Here is a 24,802-nt window from a genome sequence, read left to right as displayed (position 1 = left end):
GCGTGCATGTAGACAAGGGTGGCCAGTGCCAGAACCCCCCCTCTTCATCATGGCAAAACGCAGGGCCATGTCACAACCTGTACACGAGCACAAGGACAGCCACCTGCATCATATAAGTGTGTGGATCCACTCCATGTGCACATGTACAGTGCTACAAGGAAGGCGCAAATGCATGGCTCGCCACACCTGCACACTCCACTGCTGACTGCAGTCACACTTGACGCAGCAAGTAAGACTGTGCCACACATAGTTAAAGGGGCCAAATTGGTGCCCAAGGGACACACCCATGCACAAGTGCACTGTGAGTGGAATGCAAGACAGATCCTAATTCCAAGAGGAAATGTGCCAACTTTGAAACGGATGAAACATGGATGTTGCATGGACCAAAATTAACATTTACTCTCTCACACACAGGTCAACGTCGTGCTGCACCCCCCAACACTGGGGGGGAACACTCACAGGACCCGGATCTGCAGGAGACCGATCCCACCGGCAGCGACCACTCTCACCACTCTGCGGACGACCCCGACCGACCTGGCCCCTCTGGTGTCCAACCACCTGCAGCACCTGCGTCAGGTACAACCGTGCCAACCACCACCCCCTCTCCTGCCACATCCCAGGAGACACCCAGGATCCCTGCCCCAACACCACAATGCAGCCAGGCTCGCCAGGAGGGACACGGTGTCCCGGGCACCCAGGAGGAGGCAGGCGACAACGCCAATGCCACCCCTCAGGGGTCCCGGAGACCCGATGTGCCCACAAGTGCAGGCCAGACGCAAGTGGGCAGGGGTGGTGGGAGTGGAGGACGGCGGAGGCGCGAGCCTGACCAGTTGGCTGGGGATCCGGTATTTTCCCATGTCCGTAACATCCTGGACTCATACCGGCAGGACACCACGGGCATGGCCCAGGTTGTGTCCGTCCTCGAGGGGATCAAGGTCCAGCAGGCCCAGCAACATGCGGAGCTAATAGCCTGTCTACAGGTACACCAACGGAGGATGGAGGACAGACAGGCTGAGCAAGTGACGGCGTCCCAGGGGATTCACGCTACACTCCGTCGGATGGCCGACACCATGGCCGACCCTCCCTGTGCCAGAAGGCGGAGAACATCACCACCCACAGGGAGGGATCAGGAGGAGGAGGAGGAAACATCCGACGGAGCATCCCAGACGTCGTCAAGGCCTGCTGCTGAGGTTCCCCGCAGGAAGCCGGGTCGTCCACGGAAAGGACCGTGAGGGTGGCTGCTACATCACCATCTCCCAGGACACCTGGCCTGGCACCTGGCCCACTGGAGCAACAGCATCACAGCATCAAGAGACATTCTCTGCCACATGGCCCTGCTGGTCACTGGCTGACCAATGTTGACAAAGACTGTGGCATGGACTCTGAGGATTTCCAATGGCAAGGACACCAACTCCCCTACTGAACTTTGGATTCCCTAATCCCGGAAAGCCCCTCACTTTGTCCCCCCCCCCCCCCCCAATAATAAATCACACTATTAAGAGTAGATGCCTGCTGGTAGCATTATTACCTAACATGTGTCTTGTACAGTCTAAACATGCCTGAGTCATCTGCTCACTTCAACCATCCACACCCTGGGGCCTGAGTCTGGCACAGGACACATGGGTCACAGTTTATTAGGCAAGACAGACATGGAGCACCATACACACCCGTGATGGTCAGAACCAGCTGAGGGGGTGGCCGAACAACCGTGCTGACAGACACATTGAGTACAGCAACAGTCATGCGCAGAGGTCAGGGATCCTGGCCAGTGTCCTGGGGGGCACCCAGGTATGTGTAGACAGGTGGCAGAACCATGTCCTGCAAGCTTGAGTCCGGTGGATGCAGATAATGGGGTCATGGACAACGTTGGATGCATGGGGATGGCACATGTCACAATACCCACACAGTCATGGACATCATGCCCAATACACAGTCTCAGCACACACACACAGCTTGCATCTTGCCACTCGACACATTGACACATAGCCACAATCAGGTAATACCATGCCAGACATGCAGGATGCACCGTGCCAACACACCAGCATTGACTGAGAAGAGGCACCTTGGAGGGATAGGGACACCTTTATTAGTCATGTTTTTGGGATTGCAGAGGCAACTTGAAGTACACATGAACACATCATGTGGAGTAACATGTGGCTCCAACACTGGCACCCCCCTTCTGCAGCACATATGCGTGATAGCCATGGAACTGGCACACAAGCGTCGGCTAACAGCTAAACACCCACAGCTGCTTACGGAGAGCCTGCCATACACCATAGATCCGCTGATGTGGAAGTCCCACGCCATGTCAAGACAATGTTAACCGTATGTGTCCGAGAGCAGTGTCACACACATTGATGCCATCATCACAATCCACCATCCCATCACTGATGACTGACAACCAGGCAGCCCATCTATTCAGGTGTACCCAGCTGCATGTCGTGTCCCATGGGGATGCCACATGTCTGCAGAGGAACCAAACCCCGACCGGGGCAGTGTGCACACATCGTGAACAACTGCCACACCCAATACACCCCAGATGCATCCCTTACCCCATGGAGACTTCCAAACGTGTCCGTGCCTGTAACGCTGAGTCAGCCCACGATGTCATGTCCATGAGGAATAGCAGTGCCACAACAATGCAACCAGCAAACGGCATGCGCAGGTACCTGGGGAAGAGAGACACACAAGAAGTCAGCCACAAAAAGCACAGCCACTTGCATGTGCATTTACTCGACACATGTATGGATGACAACATGCTAGGTCACAATTATGACTGGGGAAATACTACCATCACTGCCACCATCACTCCAGTGACACACCCACACACACCTCTGACCCACGTGCCATACATGCAGGTGGAGACACACATCACAACGCATGCCACACGGGGACCAATGCGTGCACACTCAGACCCTGGTACTCACCACTAAGCAAAGAAGTCGCGTATGAGCCGAGTCCGGATGTCCTCTTGCGGCTCCACATCCTCCACATCACTAGCCCCATTGCCAAGCCCTTCGTCCTCCACGGGTGGATGGTCCTCGTCATGTTGATTCAGGATGAGTGGCACAGCTCTTTCAACTGCCATGTTGTGCAGCATGCAGCAGACCATGAAGATCTTGCAGACCTTCGCCGGGGCATAAGGGAGTGCACCGCCGGTCTTGTGGAGGCACCGGAATCGGCTCTTCAGCATGCCAAACGTCCTCTCTATCACTCGCCTTGTCCGGCCATGGGCGGTGTTATAGCGGAGCTGGGCCGGCGTGATGGGGTTGCGGAGAGGTGTCAGCAGCCAAGGCATGTTGGGATAGCCAGCGTCCCCTACATGGGAAGCACATGGACAACGTTAGAACTGGTGAAGCGGTCGTGCTGGTCGGCTATACAGAATACAGGACAGACAGACTGTACCCACCAACAACACATGCCCGTTCGTTGCGCAGCTGCATCATCATATCAGGCATCCCGCTACGCCTCATGATGTAGGCATCGTGTGCTGACCCTGGGAAACGAGCACAGACATGTGAAATCACCATATTGGACAGACACACCACAAGGGCATTGATGGAGTGGTAGTGCTTCCGATTGCGGTACGCCACCTCCCGTGCGTGTGGTGGTACCAAACCTACATGTGTCCCATCTATGGACCCAATGACATGGGGCATCCCTCCCAGGGCATAGAATCCACGCTTGACCTCAGTCATCTGTTCAGGGGTTGGGAACTTGATGAAGTCATCCAGGTGAATCAACATGGCCTCCAAGAAATCATGCAGCACACCGCTGAACATGCTCTGGGACATGCCACCAACATGAGCTATGGTATTTTGGAAGGTACCCGTGGCAAGAAAATGTAGGGCAGCCATTACCTTCAGCTGGGGTGTCAGTGCCGTAGGATACCTGTGCTGCGGTTGCAGGTGTGGTGCCAGTCTCGCCGTCAGCTCCAGAATCAACGGTTGGGTGAAGCGGTAGAGCCGGATCCTGTCATTCTCCTGCATGGTAGCCAAGTCTGGAATTCTTCGGGCAACAGGAGGCGCTCTGCAGTAATTTGGAAGTGACAAGGAAGAGTGAGTGCACTACGAGAACAACTCATGTCTACTGAGCACATGTAAATCTGGCAATACACACATGCTACATAGGGAGTCAGGCATGTGCTACATGCCAAGGACACGTATGGATGCAAGGTGACACTCCTTCCAAGACCCAGCTACACACGGTGATTGAGAACCTCCCCATGCCACGCCATGGAAATAGCTGTGTCCCAGTGCAAGTGCACAGCCCGACGCAAGACAGGAGTGACATACACCCACACATCAGCAGAAGTGGGATGCCGATTGCAGAGACTGGTAGCGGAACACTGGAGCCACAGGTCACATGACATTACACTAGTCCAGCCCACACACCTTGCCATGAAGGTGCACATGTCATGACTCACCACACATTCCTTGTGAGGATGCTGACATGGCCTTGTCACGCTACTCCGTGTCCCATGCATACATGTGCACCTCACATCCGATAACACATGTGGCATGGTGTGCGGAACAGTGTGCAATGACAATCTACACACAGCCACATGTTGGTTGCTGCAACGGCTGCAGCTTTTGAGGGTGCTACAACATCAACCTGATGTAAATCCCGGACACATATATGACATAGTCACATTGTGCACTGTGGGTAGTGACAAGTCATGTGTCATGACCCCTGTACCGGGCATCATGGGACACTTCCGTGTGTTGGTGTCCGTGCCATGCCAGTGACGCTCACCCCAAGTGCGCAGTCCCACATACACACATGTCAAAGGAGTCAAGGGCATGCCTGGCACACATTGCACCCTCACACAGTACACATGTACACATCTCATCATACATCTGGTGCCTTCTCCACTCAGGAGGCATGTTCCACATCACAGCCTGTGACACCTGTGCCCCACACATGTAGTAATGCACAGACGATGCCTTGATGTCCATTCCTGGACAAGTATGTCCATCCATGGACAAGTATGTCCGCCCTATTCCTACATGTGTGTCGCCTATCACCACAGTGATGTGTAAAAACCGCCGTACTGCTGCTGAGAGGGCCTGTGCATGTTCCCAAATCACTGTGGGAGTGCTGCCGTATGTGTACCCATCGTGATGGCGAACGTACAGGCATTTGTACGGTCCGTAGCACTACGGGTACGCATACGCGTGCAGACCCATAGTGATAGTGAGCGTAGATGCGTGTGTACGGCCCTATCACTATGGGTCTGCACGCGTATGCGTACCCGTAGTGGTACGGACCGTACACTCGCATGTACGCTCACTATCACTATGGGTCTGCACGCGTATGCGTACCCGTAGTGGTACGGACCGTACACTCGCATGTACGCTCACTATCACTATGGGTCTGCACGCGTATGCGTACCCGTAGTGGTACGGACCGTACACTCGCATGTACGCTCACTATCACTACGAGTACGCATACGCGTGCAGACCCATAGTGATAGAGAGCGTACATGCGTGTGTACGGTCCGTAACACTACGGGTACGCATACGCGTGCAGACCCATAGTGATAGAGAGCGTACATGCGTGTGTACGGTCCGTAACACTACGGGTACGCATACGCGTGCAGACCCATAGTGATAGAGAGCGTACATGCGAGTGTACGGTCCGTGACACTACGGGTACGCATACGTGTGCAGACCCATAGTGATAGTGAACGTAGGCATGCATGTACGGGCCGTTGCCATGCATTTGGGGTGCCCTAGGGCCCCGAAACGCACCGTACCTGTGTGTGATGCTCCAAATTACATAGGGGACAAGTATTAAGGCCTACATGCATGCTGGTTGTCATGGAGACCAAGTTCAAATTTCGAAATTGTTCTGGAAGGTGCACAGCAGAAGTCAGTTGGAATTCTTCTACTTTGTTGCAATGTGTTTGTGGGGCTGACATCATGCAGGAGAATGAAACCGATAGAGAACCCACAGACTGCTAGGTTTGAAGGGATTGGTGGAAACATAGGATGCAAATGTGAGTGACCAATCACTCTGTACTCCTGTGCATGAGACTGGGCAGAAGGGCACATATAAGGCAGCCAGGTCCCATGAGGGAGCACTTGCCTGCACATCTTTGCATTCGTCGACCCAGCTGCTGCTACTGATTCCCTGGAACCATGTCAAGGGCTGTGGAGAGGACACAGTCATTCACCCTGGAGGAGAACATGGCTCTGCTGGATGTGATCCTCCCACAGTACTCCATGCTGTATGGGCGACCAGGGTATCAGGTGAGTGCATAGGCCACTGCCACAGACTGTCCCTATGTTGTGACTGTGACTTCTGCCATTGCGTCCAGGTGTAACACACATGCCATGTACTGTCGGGGGGGTCCCAGGGGGGGGTGCCTGATGTCTCCCAGCAGTGCCCTGAGACAGGAGGGGTGGGGGCCTATCACTCACAGCAGTGCCCTGAGACAGGAGGGGTGGGTGTGATGCACAGTGTGAGCCTTGATCATTGATTGTGACATTGCCATCATTCCACCTGTGTACCCACTGTGGCACGTACTGCTTTTTCCCTCACCAGGGGATGATGTCCCTATGACAAAGGTGCAATGCGTTGGCTGCATGACATGCCTTGTTGTAACCAGCTAATTTGTACCCATATGTCTCTCTGTGACATGTGGCTGGTGTATTGATGTGGTGTCACTTGTTCCTCCTCACAGGTAGGCGCCACTGCCAAGGAGCAGATCTGGCTGACCGCCGTCAGTGCCGTGAGGGGTGTGGATGGTCGGAGGCGGAGCCTGCCCCAGGTGAGAAAACGCTGGCAGGATATCCGGTGCTGGACGCGGAGGATTGCACGGCTCCTGCTGGGGGACTCACCTGAGAGCCACAAGAACCGCGGCCGCCGCCGTCTGAGCCACCTCCACAGGCGTGTGCTGCCGGTGGTCTTTCCAGACCTGGAGAGGCGCTTACAGGCGATGCAGCAGCCGGAAGGGGGTAGGTACATGTGTGTTTGTTGTGTGTCACCGGCATTTGTAAGGGCACAGTAGCATGAATTCACTGGCAGGGTTTAAAGGTGCTGTGCAGATCCTGTTTGCCCCAGTATAGCGCTGTGCCCCTGCCACCCTTCCCCTCCTTGCAATGTGTTCCCTGGTCTGTGTGTAGTCACTCCTTCACAAGGTGATGTAGGCTGGCGCTTTGTCCACGAGAACAATGACTGTAGCATCATGTGTGGGGGTGGTGTGTAACAGGTTTTGGGACCTTGCCTGTGCACTGTCAAGTTCACTGCATGTGGGTTCCATGTCAGTTGGCACTGATGCTGACTCCAGACATGGGAGTTGGTCTCTCATGTGTCATGCCTTACAGCGCGCATGTCCTATGTAGTGGCCTGTGACATGATGTGCATGAGTGTGCGATACACATAGTGCAGGGATGGTGACGTGTGTTGCAGTCATTACCATTCAGTAGCATGTAGTTACGTGCCCACTACTGTCCCCTGGGGCACCTTTTCCTCAGTGGTGTATGTGTCATCATAAACGTGGCCAATCTCAGTGTCTACAGCGTAGGTTGTGCTCTGTGCCATTGTCCCCTGTCACCATGTATATAGACGTGCTATTTTGTACAGGTGTCCACTGTGCAGCCTGACCTGATTGTCCTTCTTCATACTCACAGTTGCCAGTGCCTGTGTGTCTTGTTATACTCATCTGAGGATGGGCACTGGTACCTCATTATTTGTACAGGCGCACCTTGGCTGTTTGGCGTACACTATTGCTTTTTGCCTGCCCCTGTGTGTATCAGCCAGACTATGAGATGTTGGTGCCACCTGTGTCTCAACAATTTGCCTCGTGTAGGGTCTTGTTGGGGCGGGCAATGCCTATGTGTCAAATCCTGATTTCTACTTGCTGGGTCTGGGCAGTGTGTGATGTGTCTGGACACACACGCAATGTGCAGTGACCGAGTCATGTTGGGCATGTTTTCAGCATTACCTATGCAGCATGTGTCTCAAGTTCATGGATATGGTCCCTGGTCATCGGTATTTTCGCCAACGCTGTGTGGTGCAGATGCAGTGCTGGATTGTCCCCAGGGCCTGGGTGCTATGTCAGACTCCGTTTCCTGTCTTTAGCTATTGTCTCATGCTCTCCATGGTGTTGCAGTGGCATGGTGGCTCAACCACCTGTGTGTTTCATGCCCTACATCGGTACCTTGTTTAGTAGATGTTAGGGGTCTTCCTTTTCAGGCTATGCAGTGTTACCTATGTCGATTGGACTCATGTGACTGATGTGTACAGCTGTCTGATTAATTTCTGTCTCTCCACCCTGCCCACAGCATCGTCGGGGGACACAGAGGGAGACATGGACACAGGCAAGGTGGAGGGACCGAGCACCAGTGCCAGCCGTGATATCGGGGCTGGCACATCGAGTGGGACAGAGGTGGAGGATAGTGCGGCCGAGGACCTGTCGACTGGCACGTCAGAATACGAAGCTGACAGGTCCGAGGAGGATGTCTCCGAGTGGGCGGTGGCTGCACCAGCAGCTGACAGCGGAACAACACCTCGCACCACCCCCTCAGTTCCCACCAGCCGCCTCCCACTTGCTCGTGTCCCTTCCCGGCGTGCCCGGTCACAGCATGTCTCCTTCCTGCCAGGCACCGCACCCCCTGCCCCTGTCTCCACTGCTGCCGCCAATGCAGAGTCTGTGGACATCCAGCGGCAACTGCAGGTTGGTCAGGCTGCGATCCTTAATGTCCTCCATGCCCACGGCAAAACCCTCACCAACATCGAGGCTTTCTTGGAGGGCATTCATTCATCGCAGGCTGACCAACGCAACTTGCTGAGGTCCATCGACTCCACACTGACTACAGCAGTGGGTCTCCTGCAGCGCGACCTCCCCCCACCTACCCCTGCCCCATCCACACTTCCCACTCCCATGCCTGTCCCACGTACACCCAGACGTCGGCATGCACCCACATCAACGGACACGGGCACCACACCAGCAGGGAAGGTCCACCGCACTCCTCCTGACACGCACACACAGGGTGAGGTAGGCACACCCACTGGGTCGGGGGGCAAACGTGTGACACGCAGCCATAGTGGGAGTCCGCATTCCACCCAGTCCACTCCCTCCAAATCCCCTCCCCTCAGCTCTCCTGGCCACATCTCCCCCAAGGACTCCTTCATGGCCGCTCTGTCCCTGAGCCCCACAGTTACACCACCACGCAAGCGGTCAAGGAGGTCCACGGTCAGGGTGGTTGAGTCTCCCCCCCTGTCTCCACCCTCCCCCGGTGGCGCTGCGACCCATCCCTCTGACCTCCCCCCCTCCTTGGGGCCTGAGGTCCCTTCGGGTGCAGGGGACTCCCTGGAGGACCTTGCAAAGGTGTGTAGTGCCATCCTGGCCTCCGCCTTTGGCACTGACCCACCCCCTGTGGTGGAGTCCTCCATCCCTGCACCCACAACGCCGCCCCTTTGCCCTGAAGTCCCTGCGGTGCCTGTTGCTTCCCCCCCCCCTGATGCCCTCACCAGTGTGGAAGACGATGCCATTTGACTGTGCAGGCAAGGTAGGGGACACGCATCCCACTGTGTCCCCCATCCAGCTGAGAATCATTGACTGCCCTATGGGCTTTGTGAAGATTGAACTGCCTGCGATCCACGGACATTGTGCTCATGCTGAATAAAGCTTAATTTTGTTTTCATTATCACACTACTGCTATGCTGGTATTGGTGTTGGTGGGGCTGCTACATGGATTTTGGTGGTGTGTAAGGGTTTGGGTGTGTGGGATATGTAGTAGTGTACTGCTCATTGATGGGACCCTGGGATCTGTGTGCCATCACAAGGTGTTGGCTAACTTTCTTTGTTCATGTAAGCAGTTACTGCATGGTGCACTTGTCCCAGGGTGTATTCCTTCCTCTGTGTACCCAGCTTTCTTCCCTGCAGGGTGTTCCCAATGTTTAGCGCAGAGCTGTGTCTACATGAGCTGTGTGTGTGACGGAGCCCTTCTACTTTGGCCATGCATGCAGGGCCATGTCTCCACCTGCAACAATCGTGGCATCCTTGATGATCACTGTACTTGTGTGTGGAGTCTGTTGACATGAGTTCATGGGGACATGTTCCCTTGTAGCCAGTATGCATGTGGATAATTCTGGCCTCACACACATGTGTTACACCCCTCCTGTCTCAGGGCACTGGTGGGAGGACTCCACACCCACCCCTCCTGTCTCAGGGCACTGCTGGGAGTGATAGGCACCCACCCCTCCTGTCTCAGGGCACAGCTGGGAGGACTCCACACCCACCCCTCCTGTCTCAGGGCACTGCTGGGAGGGATAGGCACCCACCCCTCCTGTCTCAGGGCACTGCTGGGAGGACTCTGCACACACCCCTCCTGTCTCAGGGCACTGCTGGGAGGACTCCACACCCACCCCTCCTGTCTCAGGGCACTGCTGGGAGTGATAGGCACCCACCCCTCCTGTCTCAGGGCACTGCTGGGAGCACTCTGCACACACCCCTCCTGTCTCAGGGCACTGCTGGGAGGACTCCACACCCACCCCTCCTGTCTCAGGGCACAGCTGGGAGGACTCCACACCCACCCCTCCTGTCTCAGGGCACTGCTGGGAGGACTCCACACCCACCCCTCCTGTCTCAGGGCACAGCTGGGAGGACTCCACACCCACCCCTCCTGTCTCAGGGCACTGCTGGGAGTGATAGGCACCCACCCCTCCTGTCTCAGGGCACTGCTGGGAGGACTCTGCACACACCCCTCCTGTCTCAGGGCACTGCTGGGAGGACTCCACACCCACCCCTCCTGTCTCAGGGCACAGCTGGGAGGACTCCACACCCACCCCTCCTGTCTCAGGGCACTGCTGGGAGGACTCCACACCCACCCCTCCTGTCTCAGGGCACAGCTGGGAGGACTCCACACCCACCCCTCCTGTCTCAGGGCACTGCTGGGAGTGATAGGCACCCACCCCTCCTGTCTCAGGGCACTGCTGGGAGGACTCGGCACACCCCTCCTGTCTCAGGGCACTGCTGGGAGTGATAGGCACCCACCCCTCCTGTCTCAGGGCACAGCTGGGAGGACTCCACACCCACCCCTCCTGTCTCAGTGTGGTAAATATTTCGTTACCGGTACTATTTTTTATGCGGTAAAATCTATCAAGAATAACTCAGTAAATATAAGAGGCAGAATCCGTGGTACAAGAGGTTTTAAAAGGCTTTATTCCTATACAAAGGAAGACAATTCGAATTGTGGGCCTTCTGTTCCATCACCACGAAAGTTCAGGAAGGAAGGAACATATATTATTGACAGATAGGCAGTTTTATAGAAAATACATTACAGTAAAACAGATGCAAGAGGCGTAACAGCTGATAAAAGGTGCATACGTAGCTAATAGAGGGCGTAATTTAATAAACGTCATCATACATGATGTCATAAGTGGGTGGATCCATAAGAGAATCCTGCAATGTCAGCAGAAATAGTTGGCAGAGATGCGCGCGCAGCCGCATGACGTGTGTTTGACGTGCAACGAGAGGGTGAAGGGGACTTGACATTTAGCTCTACATGTGGAGACAGAAGTCTGGGGTTATGTCAACCTAATCCCGAATCATATCTAATATCCTATGTTTAAAGAACTGTGTTATCCAAAAAGAGAGGTCTCTTAGGATAGAATCTTATTCTATACTGACTATACTGACTGTTAGTGCGTGTACAAGCGTCTAAGTGTCTACACTAGATGCGAGGGGGTAGGAATATTCCATGGTAACGGGGCTATGAATTACTTGCATGAGGACAGCGAGGCCTGGCCCCTTTGCATGGTAGCTGGAGGAATGTTTACCTAAACTACTAGACAGGAATGCATCGGATGAGGAGCGAAGGAGATAATCTCGAAGGTGAAATACAGTTTTTGGCAGGCGACAGGCTGGATCAGGCACCGTTAGCCGCGCAAGGAGTAAGACAAAGTTCATGGTCACAGATGCAGGCTCAGACTGGAGCTTTCAGAGGCAGAAGGCAGGAAAAGGCTTGATGACAGAATTCGGGCCTACTCGCCTGAATCTGTGAAATGTGGAAAGTGAACCACATAAAGTCGGTGGCCTTTCATACTTAGGAATGGAATATCTGACCCATTCATGGCGGATCTGAAAGAGGACATGTTGACGGTGGACGCACATATATTTGCGTCTTCAGAACTGGAGCAGGAGGGAACATACATGTACTTATAGCATGCACATGGAGCCGTTGGGGTCTACGATAGGGGACATAACTGATCACAAAAATTCATATTTCCTCATTCCCTCCTTGTCCCCTTCGGACCCTTAGGAGATATCGATCTTCATCAATCCATCGATCTGTTCATATAGCATCATTTGTTCTTCTTTCTTCTTCCGGGATCTCGAACGAAAACTTGGAGGTGGGATACACGAGGTGGCACACAGACCACAAATCGCTGGCCCACATTGTAGACATAAGCAGCAACTGAATAGTATGAGAAAGCCAATACCTAGGAAGGATAGGATTCTCCATCCCCAGGCTGACAACACGCTCCAGAACCAACCGGACCAAGTCCAGGTGCCTGGACTCTGATGTATCTGGCTTACAATTTTATGAAGGCGAGTTATGGCTTTATATACTGACTGCGAATTTTCTGGGATGAAAATGCAGCAACTTGATCTGATGACCCTACAAGCTCCGCCCCTATCGGCCAGGATGACGTCAAGGACAAGACGATTTTGGAGCACAACAATCCGCATAGCAGACTGCTCTTCTGTTAAATTGCCTAAGGCGGAAATAGTTTCATTCACTACTGCTTCAAGGGTTCTGGTTAATCTACGTATCAGCTTACTATTAGTGACTGTACCTATATAGGGAAAGAAACCTTTATTGAAATCTGTGTATTTCTCCCATGCTGTTTCAGTGTAATCGACAATTGGGAGATCTCTCTGCTGTCTATTGTGTACTAAATGGGTATTTCTATGATAATCAGGAGGAGCTAGGAAAACAGGTGGTAGAAGGAATGCTATGTAACAGGTACCATCCCAATCTAAAGGTAGACGTATATATGCGGTCTGGCCACATATAAAGTAGGAATGACGAGAAGCTCTAAATGTAGACTTGCCTTGATCACTGAATTTTATTACAGTGGTGCATTTACTATGGCCCATGTGTATGGAGCCATTCTTTTTTATACATAATTCCCCCTTTACTGTGAATACTGACATGGCGGGCAAGATTGGTGTAGCTTCAGATTCAACGTTCAGGATCATGAGGTTAAGTGTAAAATTACCTAATCCATATACTTCATTTTCCAGATCAGTTCCTGTTCTTTTGGGAAGTCCCTCCTTGTTAGGGTAGCAGACTTTAAGCAAAACTAAGTTCAGGTTGCCCCATACCCAGTTGTCTTGATAAACTGCGGAATTTGAATCTAGGGTATTAATCAAACTAAACCATGCTCCACAGGAGCCATTGTGTGTGAACGGATAGGGAAAGAGGGGCAAAACTCCCTTATAGTTCTGATAGGGGGGGAGTCGGCCACATATCCAACAATTTGTGGCATTGCTGGTTTGATGGGAATGATGTAACATACTAATGAAAGTGTTATTGCGCAGCGCAAATCTATATGACAACTCATGCAGAGGAAATTCGCTAAAAGAATGTTCTGCAGTTATATTATAAGCACGTTCAAGAATAGGGTAATACATGTGCAATAGTATGCTAAAAATAATAATCAGAAGACTTAGAAAAAACAAAATTAATAATGTTACTGTACAGTGACTACGAAGTGATTCACAATACGCATGCTTCTTCAGCTGTATTCGCTGATTTCTTTCTCTATTCCGGTCTAGAGGATACATGTCAGAGACAAATTCAACCGATTCACCTTGGAGAGGACTTAAACAATCAAATTGTCTGACTTATTAGACCTCAATTTTAGTTTATAAATTTCTGAGTTCGATTGCTCAACCAAGGGGAGCTTTGAGTCTGTTTGTGAGGGAATACAGGGTTGAGTATCTACACTGGCTGGTAGTCCATAAAATTTCTTGATATGACTCGAGTGCAACCACCCTTTTCTTCCTTCGATTTTCACGGCTGTCCTTGTGGTGAGTAAAACTAACTTCGGTGACTTCCACCTAGGATCCAGTTGGGTCTTCCGGTCAAAGTTCCTGACCAGCACCAAGTCACCAGGAACCACGTCATGGGGCTTCACCTCAGTATTGTCGGGAAAAGCTGCGGATACCTGTGAACGACAAGATTGTAGTGCAGACATCAAGGAAGCCAGGTAATCTGTCAGCATATTACAGTCAACGTCAGTGATTTTACGAGGTATAGGCGTCCCCCACATATTTGGTGGTCTACCGAAGATCACCTCATACGGGGATAGCCCTGTTCGAGAATGTGCTACCATTATCATGTAAAAGAGCGCAACTGGTAAGGCTACTATCCAATCGACTCCTTTTTCTCTACATATTTTGGACAATCTAATTTTCAAAGTTTGATTATGGCGTTCTACGAGACCTGCTGCCTCGGGATGTCGGACACAGTGAAATTTCCATTGATAGCCTAATAGAAGGGAAACGTGTTTCATTAGTTCGGATGAGAACGGCTGGCCGTTATCTGAGTAGACAACACGTGGTAAACCGTACCGTGGGAAGAATTCTCGAACTAACTGTTTGGCAGTAGTCGGGGCAGTGTAATCTGAAACCGGGTATGCTTCTGTCCAACGGGAAAGAGCACAGACAACTACGAGAACATATTTGAATCCTCGACATCGTTCCATCTGGATATAATCCATCTGGAGGACTTCAAAAGCATGATTAGGAGGTTGAAATCCACCCTGTTCTACGGGGATGCTTTTACCTGGATTAAACTGACAACATATCATACAGGTACGAACCTTTTGTTTAGCTGCGGCTCGCAAGTGTTTGTTGAACCAAATGTGTTGAATGCTGTCTAGCATAGCTTTCTCTCCTAGGTGTGCTGGACTATGTATTGTGTTAATAATAACTTGGACCATAGAGTCCGGAAGAAACCATATAGATTTTTCCTTCGTCATCCATCCTTGATCTGTTTGGATCCCTCCTAATTCAGTCCATTTCTTTATTTCTTCTGGTGTAGCATGTGTCTGTATGTCAATTACATCAAGGGCGGGATCCTTAACTGTCATGCAATGTGTTAGTGTCGGGACTATTGTCTTTGTCGCGTCAATTGTGAGAGTCTGATTCTGAGCAGTCTGTTTAGCTGTTCTGTCAGCTAGGTCATTACCCTGAGAAATGATATCGGTAACTTTTGTATGGGCTTTGCATTTCATAATCGATATTGCAGTAGGTAGATGAATCGCATCTAATAGGGCTTGAATAAGGGGTCCGTGCTGGATGTGGGCACCGTGAGAAGTTAAATAACCTCTCTCTCGCCACAGTACGCCGAAGTCATGGACGACTCCGAAGGCATAACGTGAATCTGTGTATATGTTGACCTTTTTGTTTGTGGCTTGAATACAGGCTTGTGTCAGAGCGGTGAGCTCTGCTGCTTGAGCTGACAAAGTGTTAATACAATTTGTTTCAATGACTTCAGTGTCTGTTGTGACTGCGTAAGCGGCCACTAGCTCTCCTGTACTTGTTCTCATACATGACCCATCTACATACAATGTCAAGTCTGGATCTGATAAAGGGATGTCTGTCAAGTCTTGTCTGGGTTTCGTCGTGATAGTAATAACTTCAACACAATCATGTGCCAATGGATCTGTTCCGCTCACTGGTAACAGTGTGGCAGGATTTAACGTATTGCAACGTCTGATTTCTATGTGTGGCTGAAATAATGTCAGTTCGTAACCGGTGATTCTCGCTATAGTCAAGTGTTGTGTTTGTGTGCGGTTCAAGAGAACCTCTACTGCGTGTGGTACTTGTACTGTCAGTTGGTGTCCTAACACTATGGCATCGCTTTGTCTGATTGCTAAAGCTGTTGCTGCCACTGATTTCAGACACGCTGGAAGTGCCTCAGCTACTGGATCTAATGTACTAGAGAAATAAGCACACGGTTTGTGTGATCCTGCTTGTTCCTGAGTGAGTACCGACAAAGCAGTACCTTCGCGTTCTGTAACAAAGAGTGTAAACTGTTTACCGTAACATGGTGTTGCTAGGACAGGTGCTTGGCATAAAGCTTTCTTTAAGCTTTCAAAGGCGTGTGTATGTTCTGGAGTCCAAGGGAGGACAGTCGATGTGGCTGCCTCCTGTGTTGTCAACTGGATAAGTGGTTTTGCTAGAAATGCATATTGAGGGATCCACTGCCTACAGTATGAAGTGAGGCCTATAAAAGCCCGCACCTCCTTTTGTGTCTTGGGTGGTGGCATGTTAGCAATTAACTGGATGCGGTCGGATGTAAGCTGCCTTCCCTCCTTGGACAGCGAGTGCCCAAGGTAAACAACTCGCTGGACACAGAATTGCAGCTTAGAAGGGGACACCTTGTGCCCCTTGTCAGCCAGATATTTTAAAACCGTCAGTGACGCTTTTTCACATTCAAGTTCGCTTCGGGCGGTGATCAGCAGATCATCGACATATTGAAGCAAGGCAGTGTTAACTGGCATGTGGATACTGTCAAGTTCTCGTTTCAGTGCTTGGCTATAGATGCTGGGGCTTTCTGTAAATCCTTGAGGTGCGCGTGTGAATTTAAAACTTCGTCCATTTAAACTAAAACCGAACAAATATTGACTTTCCGGATCGATTGGGACACTAAAGAAAGCATTCTTGAGATCAATTACAGTGAAAAACGTTGCTTCTGAGTCAATAGCTGTGAGTAATGAAGAGATATCTGGGACCACAGGGTATTGTGGTACAATGCATTTATTTAATTCGCGCAGATCAATAACTAATCGATATACTGGTGGAGCTTTTGGATCCGTTCTTTTAAGAATCGGAATTATCGGAGAATTACATACATTGGAGTCGGTTTCGACAACCACTCCTTGTGCAATGAGCTCGTCAATGATTTGCAGTAAAGCCACTACAGCATCTGGTGGTAACTTGTATTGTCGCATTCGTGGTAGTACTATTCCTGTTTTCAGTGTAACTCGATATGGTGTAATGTTCATGCAACCAACATCAGTGGGGCCTTGTGCCCATAAATGTGTAGGTAACTTCTGCAGTCGGTGATCCATGTCTCTGGATACGTAGTGACCTTTAAAGTCACGTAAAAATAGTCGTACTCCTTCCGGAGAACAACATATAATAGCTCCTAGAGCTTTCAATGTTTTTATTCCTAACAAGTTTTCTGGACATGATTTAGTAAGCAACAAATCTGTTGTACGTGTTAATGGACCTACTGTGAGTGCAAGAGGTTGTGTTACGTCATTAATTATAGGTTTTCCTGAGAATCCAAGGGAAATATTCTGTGAGCCTGAGAGGGGTGCCCCTGGAACTTCACTGCGTCTTATAGTTGTTCTGCTTGCCCCTGTATCAAGTAAAAACTTTCTGTCTTCCCCTAATAGTTCACTATGTACATAAGGTCCCTCTTGGTCTACAGGAACCTCAATAAGGGGTAAGCCAACTTCCCTCTCTAGGCTATCTCATGAGTATCGCTGATAATCGGGATAATCTGTTTGTGCATACTGATACATTTGTTGTGTTGTTGCTTGAGTTGCAGCAGTAGGCTGCGCTTGTGGTGGTACTACGATCTGTTGTGGAGCTGCCTGTTGCGGAGCTAATTGTTGCGGAGCTAACCTAGGTTGTGCCTGCTGAGGCGTCTGTTGTTGATTCTGATCCTGTCTGGGTGGACGTGGTCTCTCATGTGTTCTACCTGTGGCTATATTATGTTTCAGGACTGGACAATCGTGTATATAATGACCTGGTTGTTTACAATAGTTGCATGTCCCTTTTGCAGGACCTGTGGAATCACCCTTTTGATGACTATCAGCTGGAACTGACTGTGCGACAAGCATTTTCATTTTCGTATCTTTCATACGTCTTTGTTCGTGTTCTTGTTCTTCTCTAATTCTATTGTGATGATATTGTAACATCTGTAGCATCTGTGATGGGGTATTACCTTGCCAGGTACTTTCGAATTTCAATACTCTATTCTTGACTTGTAGCAGAGAATTTTCAACTAATTTTGTCACAAACAGATGTGGGTATGACTCACTACTGGCTTTTATGCCACTATTTATACTAAAACATTTTTCAAATCGGGAATAGAAATCACTAGTGTCTTCATCTGGTTTTTGTTTACAGGCTGAGATTGCACCCCAGTCTTCCTTTTTCGTAGTTAATAAACGTGGCAATACCTGTATTAGTAATCCTGCTAGTGCTGTAGTCTTTTCCCCAAGCCCTGCTCCTGCAGCTCGGGCCTTTTCTTCGTTTTCTAATGCTGTCCAATCTATCTTTTGGTCTCCCACCTCCCATTCCTTTTCTTTGAGTTTCTCATAAACACCGGCGGGTAGTAGGACTTTTAATATTTTCATAATGTCGGGGTAGGTATTCTCCTTACCCTTATCTTCTGTGTGTCTAAGTGCTTTTTCTGTACGTCTATATGATTCTTTACGCCATAATTCAATGGCATCTTTCTGTGACTGTCTGGCTTTCTTTTTCCATAATTCTTCTTCTACTCTCATGATGCAATCTGCATCCCAGGTCCCCGCTGTGGGCCATCTCTGACTCTCTGGTAATTCTTTGGTGTAGTCCACCCATAAATCAAGAAATAATACGGCATCTAGACCATGCTTATGATACATGAAGTATCCTGGAGTATCCCTAGGTGGAATGGGAACAGCTTCTTCGAGTACACCTTTTCTAGTTTTGATCTGTCTTAGTTTCGAAAAGAGCGGCATTTTTAGATTTTGTTTCTAGAACACACTTTATACAAGAAAACACAATAATGAACAGTCATTCACACCACAATATATAGAACGTATTAAAACATTTAACGCTTAACAGTTTTACGAACAATGATAACTAATAGAAAACTAGTTACTGACATTATACTGACACTAGATAATATTTATTTATATGCGAAACATACTATATTACTATATATACTGCTAAACAGTACAGATACACTGCTGAAACAGTGCAGACCGGATTTGTGTACCCAAACCCGTCTTGACCGGCACAGACTATGTGCACGTAAAATGCCTCCCCGATAATGGTACTCACCGGGTAGCTCGGAACGGAAGGCCTCGGAACGGAACTTGAAACTGGACCGGACTGGACTCGACTCGACCGGACTCGGAACTTCGGAACCTGGCGGGTCTCTGTATACCTCGGATCTTGCTCTCTCAGCTAGGCTCTGGTCGGGATACTTCGCACTTCTCACCGCCTCGTCTGGGTGTTGATCGCAGCCTCAGTCGTCCCCGCTTGGCCGGAAGGAGACACAGGAAATCCTGCAGATACGCGTTTTTGTTGTCCGTTCAGCTGTGGCAGGAGACCGGGCCTGCAACGCACCGCCGGCGCGTGAGATGAGAAAGTGTCCCTATTCGGGCGCCAATTTATGTGGTAAATATTTCGTTACCGGTACTATTTTTTATGCGGTAAAATCTATCAAGAATAACTCAGTAAATATAAGAGGCAGAATCCGTGGTACAAGAGGTTTTAAAAGGCTTTATTCCTATACAAAGGAAGACAATTCGAATTGTGGGCCTTCTGTTCCATCACCACGAAAGTTCAGGAAGGAAGGAACATATATTATTGACAGATAGGCAGTTTTATAGAAAATACATTACAGTAAAACAGATGCAAGAGGCGTAACAGCTGATAAAAGGTGCATACGTAGCTAATAGAGGGCGTAATTTAATAAACGTCATCATACATGATGTCATAAGTGGGTGGATCCATAAGAGAATCCTGCAATGTCAGCAGAAATAGTTGGCAGAGATGCGCGCGCAGCCGCATGACGTGTGTTTGACGTGCAACGAGAGGGTGAAGGGGACTTGACATTTAGCTCTACATGTGGAGACAGAAGTCTGGGGTTATGTCAACCTAATCCCGAATCATATCTAATATCCTATGTTTAAAGAACTGTGTTATCCAAAAAGAGAGGTCTCTTAGGATAGAATCTTATTCTATACTGACTATACTGACTGTTAGTGCGTGTACAAGCGTCTAAGTGTCTACACTAGATGCGAGGGGGTAGGAATATTCCATGGTAACGGGGCTATGAATTACTTGCATGAGGACAGCGAGGCCTGGCCCCTTTGCATGGTAGCTGGAGGAATGTTTACCTAAACTACTAGACAGGAATGCATCGGATGAGGAGCGAAGGAGATAATCTCGAAGGTGAAATACAGTTTTTGGCAGGCGACAGGCTGGATCAGGCACCGTTAGCCGCGCAAGGAGTAAGACAAAGTTCATGGTCACAGATGCAGGCTCAGACTGGAGCTTTCAGAGGCAGAAGGCAGGAAAAGGCTTGATGACAGAATTCGGGCCTACTCGCCTGAATCTGTGAAATGTGGAAAGTGAACCACATAAAGTCGGTGGCCTTTCATACTTAGGAATGGAATATCTGACCCATTCATGGCGGATCTGAAAGAGGACATGTTGACGGTGGACGCACATATATTTACGTCTTCAGAACTGGAGCAGGAGGGAACATACATGTACTTATAGCATGCACATGGAGCCGTTGGGGTCTACGATAGGGGACATAACTGATCACAAAAATTCATATTTCCTCATCAGGGCACTGCTGGGAGTGATAGGCACCCACCCCTCCTGTCTCAGGGCACTGCTGGGAGGACTCTGCACACACCCCTCCTGTCTCAGGGCACTGCTGGGAGTGATAGGCACCCACCCCTCCTGTCTCAGGGCACAGCTGGGAGGACTCCACACCCACCCCTCCTGTCTCAGGGCACTGCTGGGAGTGATAGGCACCCACCCCTCCTGTCTCAGGGCACTGCTGGGAGGACTCTGCACACACCCCTCCTGTCTCAGGGCACTGCTGGGAGGACTCCACACCCACCCCTCCTGTCTCAGGGCACAGCTGGGAGGACTCCACACCCACCCCTCCTGTCTCAGGGCACTGCTGGGTGGACTCTGCACACACACCTCCGATTTCAGGATATGTACGCTTGGCACATACACGGTGGGGGTACGCTCAATGCATTCGAGGTGAGGGTACGAGTCTACTTACACTGGTGTGGTGGGGGTACGCTCCATGCATACGCGGGTGAGGGTACGGGTCGAACTTACACTGTTGGGGTGGGGGTACGCTCCGTACGTCCGCGGGTGGGGGTACGGGTCGTACTTACACTGTTGGGCTGGGGGGTACGCTCCTTGCATTTGCGGGTGGGGGTGCGGGTCGTACTTACACTGTTGGGCTGGGGGGTACGCTCCTTGCATACGCGGGTGAGGGTTCGAGTCGTACTTACACTGTTGGCATGGGGGGTACGCTCCATGCATACGCGGGTGGGGGTATGGGTCGTACTTACACTGTTGGGGTGGGGGGTACGCTCCATGCATACGCGGGTGAGGGTACGGGTCGTACTTACACTGTTGGGGTGGGGGTGCGCTCCATGCATACGCGGGTGGGGGTACGGGTCGTACTTACACTGTTGGGGTGGGGGGTACGCTCCATGCATACGCGGGTGAGGGTACAGGTCGTACTTACACTGTTGGGGTGGGGGGTACGCTCCATGCATACGCGGGTGAGGGTACGGGTCGTACTTACACTGTTGGGGTGGGGGTACGCTCCATGCATACGCGGGTGAGGGTACGGGTCGAACTTACACTGTTGGGGTGGGGGTACGCTCCGTATGTCCGCGGGTGGGGGTACGGGTCGTACTTACACTGTTGGGCTGGGGGGTACGCTCCTTGCATTTGCGGGTGGGGGTACGGGTCGTACTTACACTGTTGGGGTGGGGGTACGGTCCGTGAGTCCGCGGGTGGGGGTATGGGTCGTACTTACACTGTTGGGGTGGGGGTACGGTCCGTGAGTCCGCGGGTGGGGGTACGGGTCGTACTTACACTGTTGGGCTGGGGGGTACGCTCCTTGCATACGCGGGTGAGGGTTCGAGTCGTACTTGCACTGTTGGCATGGGGGGTACGCTCCATGCATACGCGGGTGGGGGTGCGGGTCGTACTTACACTGTTGGGCTGGGGGGTACGCTCCTTGCATACGCGGGTGAGGGTTCGAGTCGTACTTACACTGTTGGCATGGGGGGTACGCTCCATGCATACGCGGGTGGGGGTATGGGTCGTACTTACACTGTTGGGGTGGGGGGTACGCTCCATGCATACGCGGGTGAGGGTACGGGTCGTACTTACACTGTTGGGGTGGGGGTGCGCTCCATGCATATGCGGGTGGGGGTACGGGTCGTACTTACACTGTTGGGGTGGGGGGTACGCTCCATGCATACGCGGGTGAGGGTACGGGTCGTACTTACACTGTTGGGGTGGGGGTACGCTCCATGCATACGCGGGTGGGGGTACGGGTCGTACTTTCACTGTTGGGGTGGGGGGTGCGCTCCTTGCATACGGGGTGGGGGTAGGGTCCGTACATATCCGTCCCCACGCTATGTGATGTTTGTGCGGCCCGTACCCAGGCCTTTGCCACGTGGGTGCGATCCGTCCCGCCATTGTTGGGGTGACGTGTGTGGGCGTGGTCCGACTCGTACCCACGCTCTTCAGGCGTGGGTACGGGACGTACCTGTCTGGTTGTGTTGCCGGTTCGCGTGGTGACGGTCTTCCGTTGTGGCGGTCGCTGGCTTATCAGGACACGCCCCCACCCCCTCGTGGTGACCAGGGCATGGGAGTCAGGTATGTCCAGGCCATGTGTGGTGTGTGACTTATGTGGTTGTTTTGTGGCCTGCCCTGGTCGTGCCACCCCCACCCCACCCCACTTTCCCCCCTCCCTTAGTTATTCTGACCTTCTGCGGCGTCTGCGTCGTAACCTGTAGAGGAGGTGTACTGCTATGAGGGCAGGGATGACTCGTAGGTTCGGGTCCATGTCTGTCCGTCGCGTACTGGTACTCCTTGCTCGCGTCGTCCTGTCACGTACGGGTCCTCCTTGATCGCGTCGTCCTGTCGCGTATGGGTCATCCTTGGTGGCGTCGTCCTGTGTGTCCGTCACGTACTGGTCCTCCTTGTTCGCGTCGTCGTCTGTCCGTCGCGTACTGGTGGTCCTTGTTCGCGTCGTCCTGATTTCCCGGCAGTTTTTGGCTGCCGCAAAATATTCACCGTGCGGGGTGACGTCGGTGCGAATCGTGATTCCTGGGTCGTGAATGGCTGGCTGCGAGCGTCCCGACGTCAGGTCGGCGCTTTCCCGGATCGCATTGGTAGGTGTTTTTTTGTTCGGTCGGGCTTTTTTACGATTCGTACGGTAATGGTGTACCCGTGCGAATCGTAATTCCTTGTTTGTGAAAATTGACGACCGGGTACGCGTCGGGCGGAGATTGTGCTCCGTCCGACGGTTCGTACCCGGTTTTTGCAGGATCGTGATCGGCACCTTAGTATGTGTAAGTTTCCGTAGAAGTAAGTGTGGTGGTGTGTGTATAACTGTATATGCAAGTAAATGTATGTTTGATTCTTTATTAGCATGAGTGACTATGTGTGTGAGTAACTCTATGGATGAGTGGCATTGTGTAATAGGATGTATAGGTGTATGAGTACATATGATGAGTGAGTACATGTATGAGTGACTGTATAGGACTGTTGGTGAATGAGTGGATGTGTATGTGGATCTTAGAATTACTGAAGAGGTTGTTGTAACTGGTATTGGTATGTCCATTGTTTTGAAAATTTTAGTCTCTATTTTTGAATGTGTGTATCAAAGGTTATATTAGGGTGAGAGGAGGTCTGCCACTCTATCACAAGGATGATGTCATCGGTGATGTCATCAGTGATGTCATTTGAGATGTCATCAGTGATGTCATGAGTGATGTCACTGACCATGTCATGAGTGATGTAATATGTGACGTCATCAGCAGTGCATTGCGGGCGCGCGAGTTATAGTTAGCTGAACTAACTATAACGGGGGAATTTCAATGGTTTTGTACGAGTGAAAAGTCCAGCTAACTATAACACCCCTGAAACCTATGGTTTTTTCAGTGAATTTCTGAGGTTTTTTAAATGCTAATTCCTAACTATAACGTGCCTGAAACCTATTGTTTTTTCTGTGAATTTCAAAGGTTTTTTAAATGCTAATTTTGAACTATGCCTACAGAGATAGGACATGTGAAGAAAGAAGAAAAAATGCACAGAAAGAAACAAAAGAAGTGCAGAAAGAAGCAACAGAAGTCCTCAAATACGAAGATAAGTGCAGGAAGAAGGATAACGTGCAGAAAGAACAAAAAGAAGAGCAGAAAGAAGCCTTGTTGCTCAATCATCCTGTGCCCTCAACTTTTTCAGACGGATACTGGTGGTAACTGAGTCTGACTAACCAGTCCTAGAGCCAGTGCTATGTTAAAAGACACTTAGAATACAGTGAAAACACCTACATACACTAGGGAACATTATGCGTTGGGGTCCCCCTGTGATTAGCATGACCTCCTCTGTAAGCCCCTAGTATATAATAGGGCATGGGGATTAAAACTACCTCTTAAAACAGGCCACAGGGCGTTTTTGCACACGTTAACTCAGGCCCCGTCTCCTCCCTTCACCACTGTGTAAACACGCCCTGTGTCCGTTTTTAGTTGGGAGATTAAGTTCATTTGAATCCTGAGGGTCCCTAGGGTCCAACTAGCCCACTAGGTACCTCCAGTAAGTGCCACAGAGCTGCGTTGCAGAGAGGTGTAAAAAGTGGCACGGCCTGGACCACCTCTCTGCAATGCAGCTCAGTGGCGCTTACTGGAAGCACTTGGTGGGCTAGTTAGCCCCCAGGGGCCCTCAGTATTGAAGGGAATTTATATCCCCAATTTAAAACGTGCCATAGTG

Source organism: Triturus cristatus, chromosome 6 (assembly GCF_964204655.1).
Source record: "Triturus cristatus chromosome 6, aTriCri1.1, whole genome shotgun sequence".
NCBI lineage: Eukaryota > Metazoa > Chordata > Amphibia > Caudata > Salamandridae > Triturus > Triturus cristatus.
The sequence above is the reverse complement of the archived record's forward strand: the minus strand, read 5'-3'. Positions refer to the sequence as shown.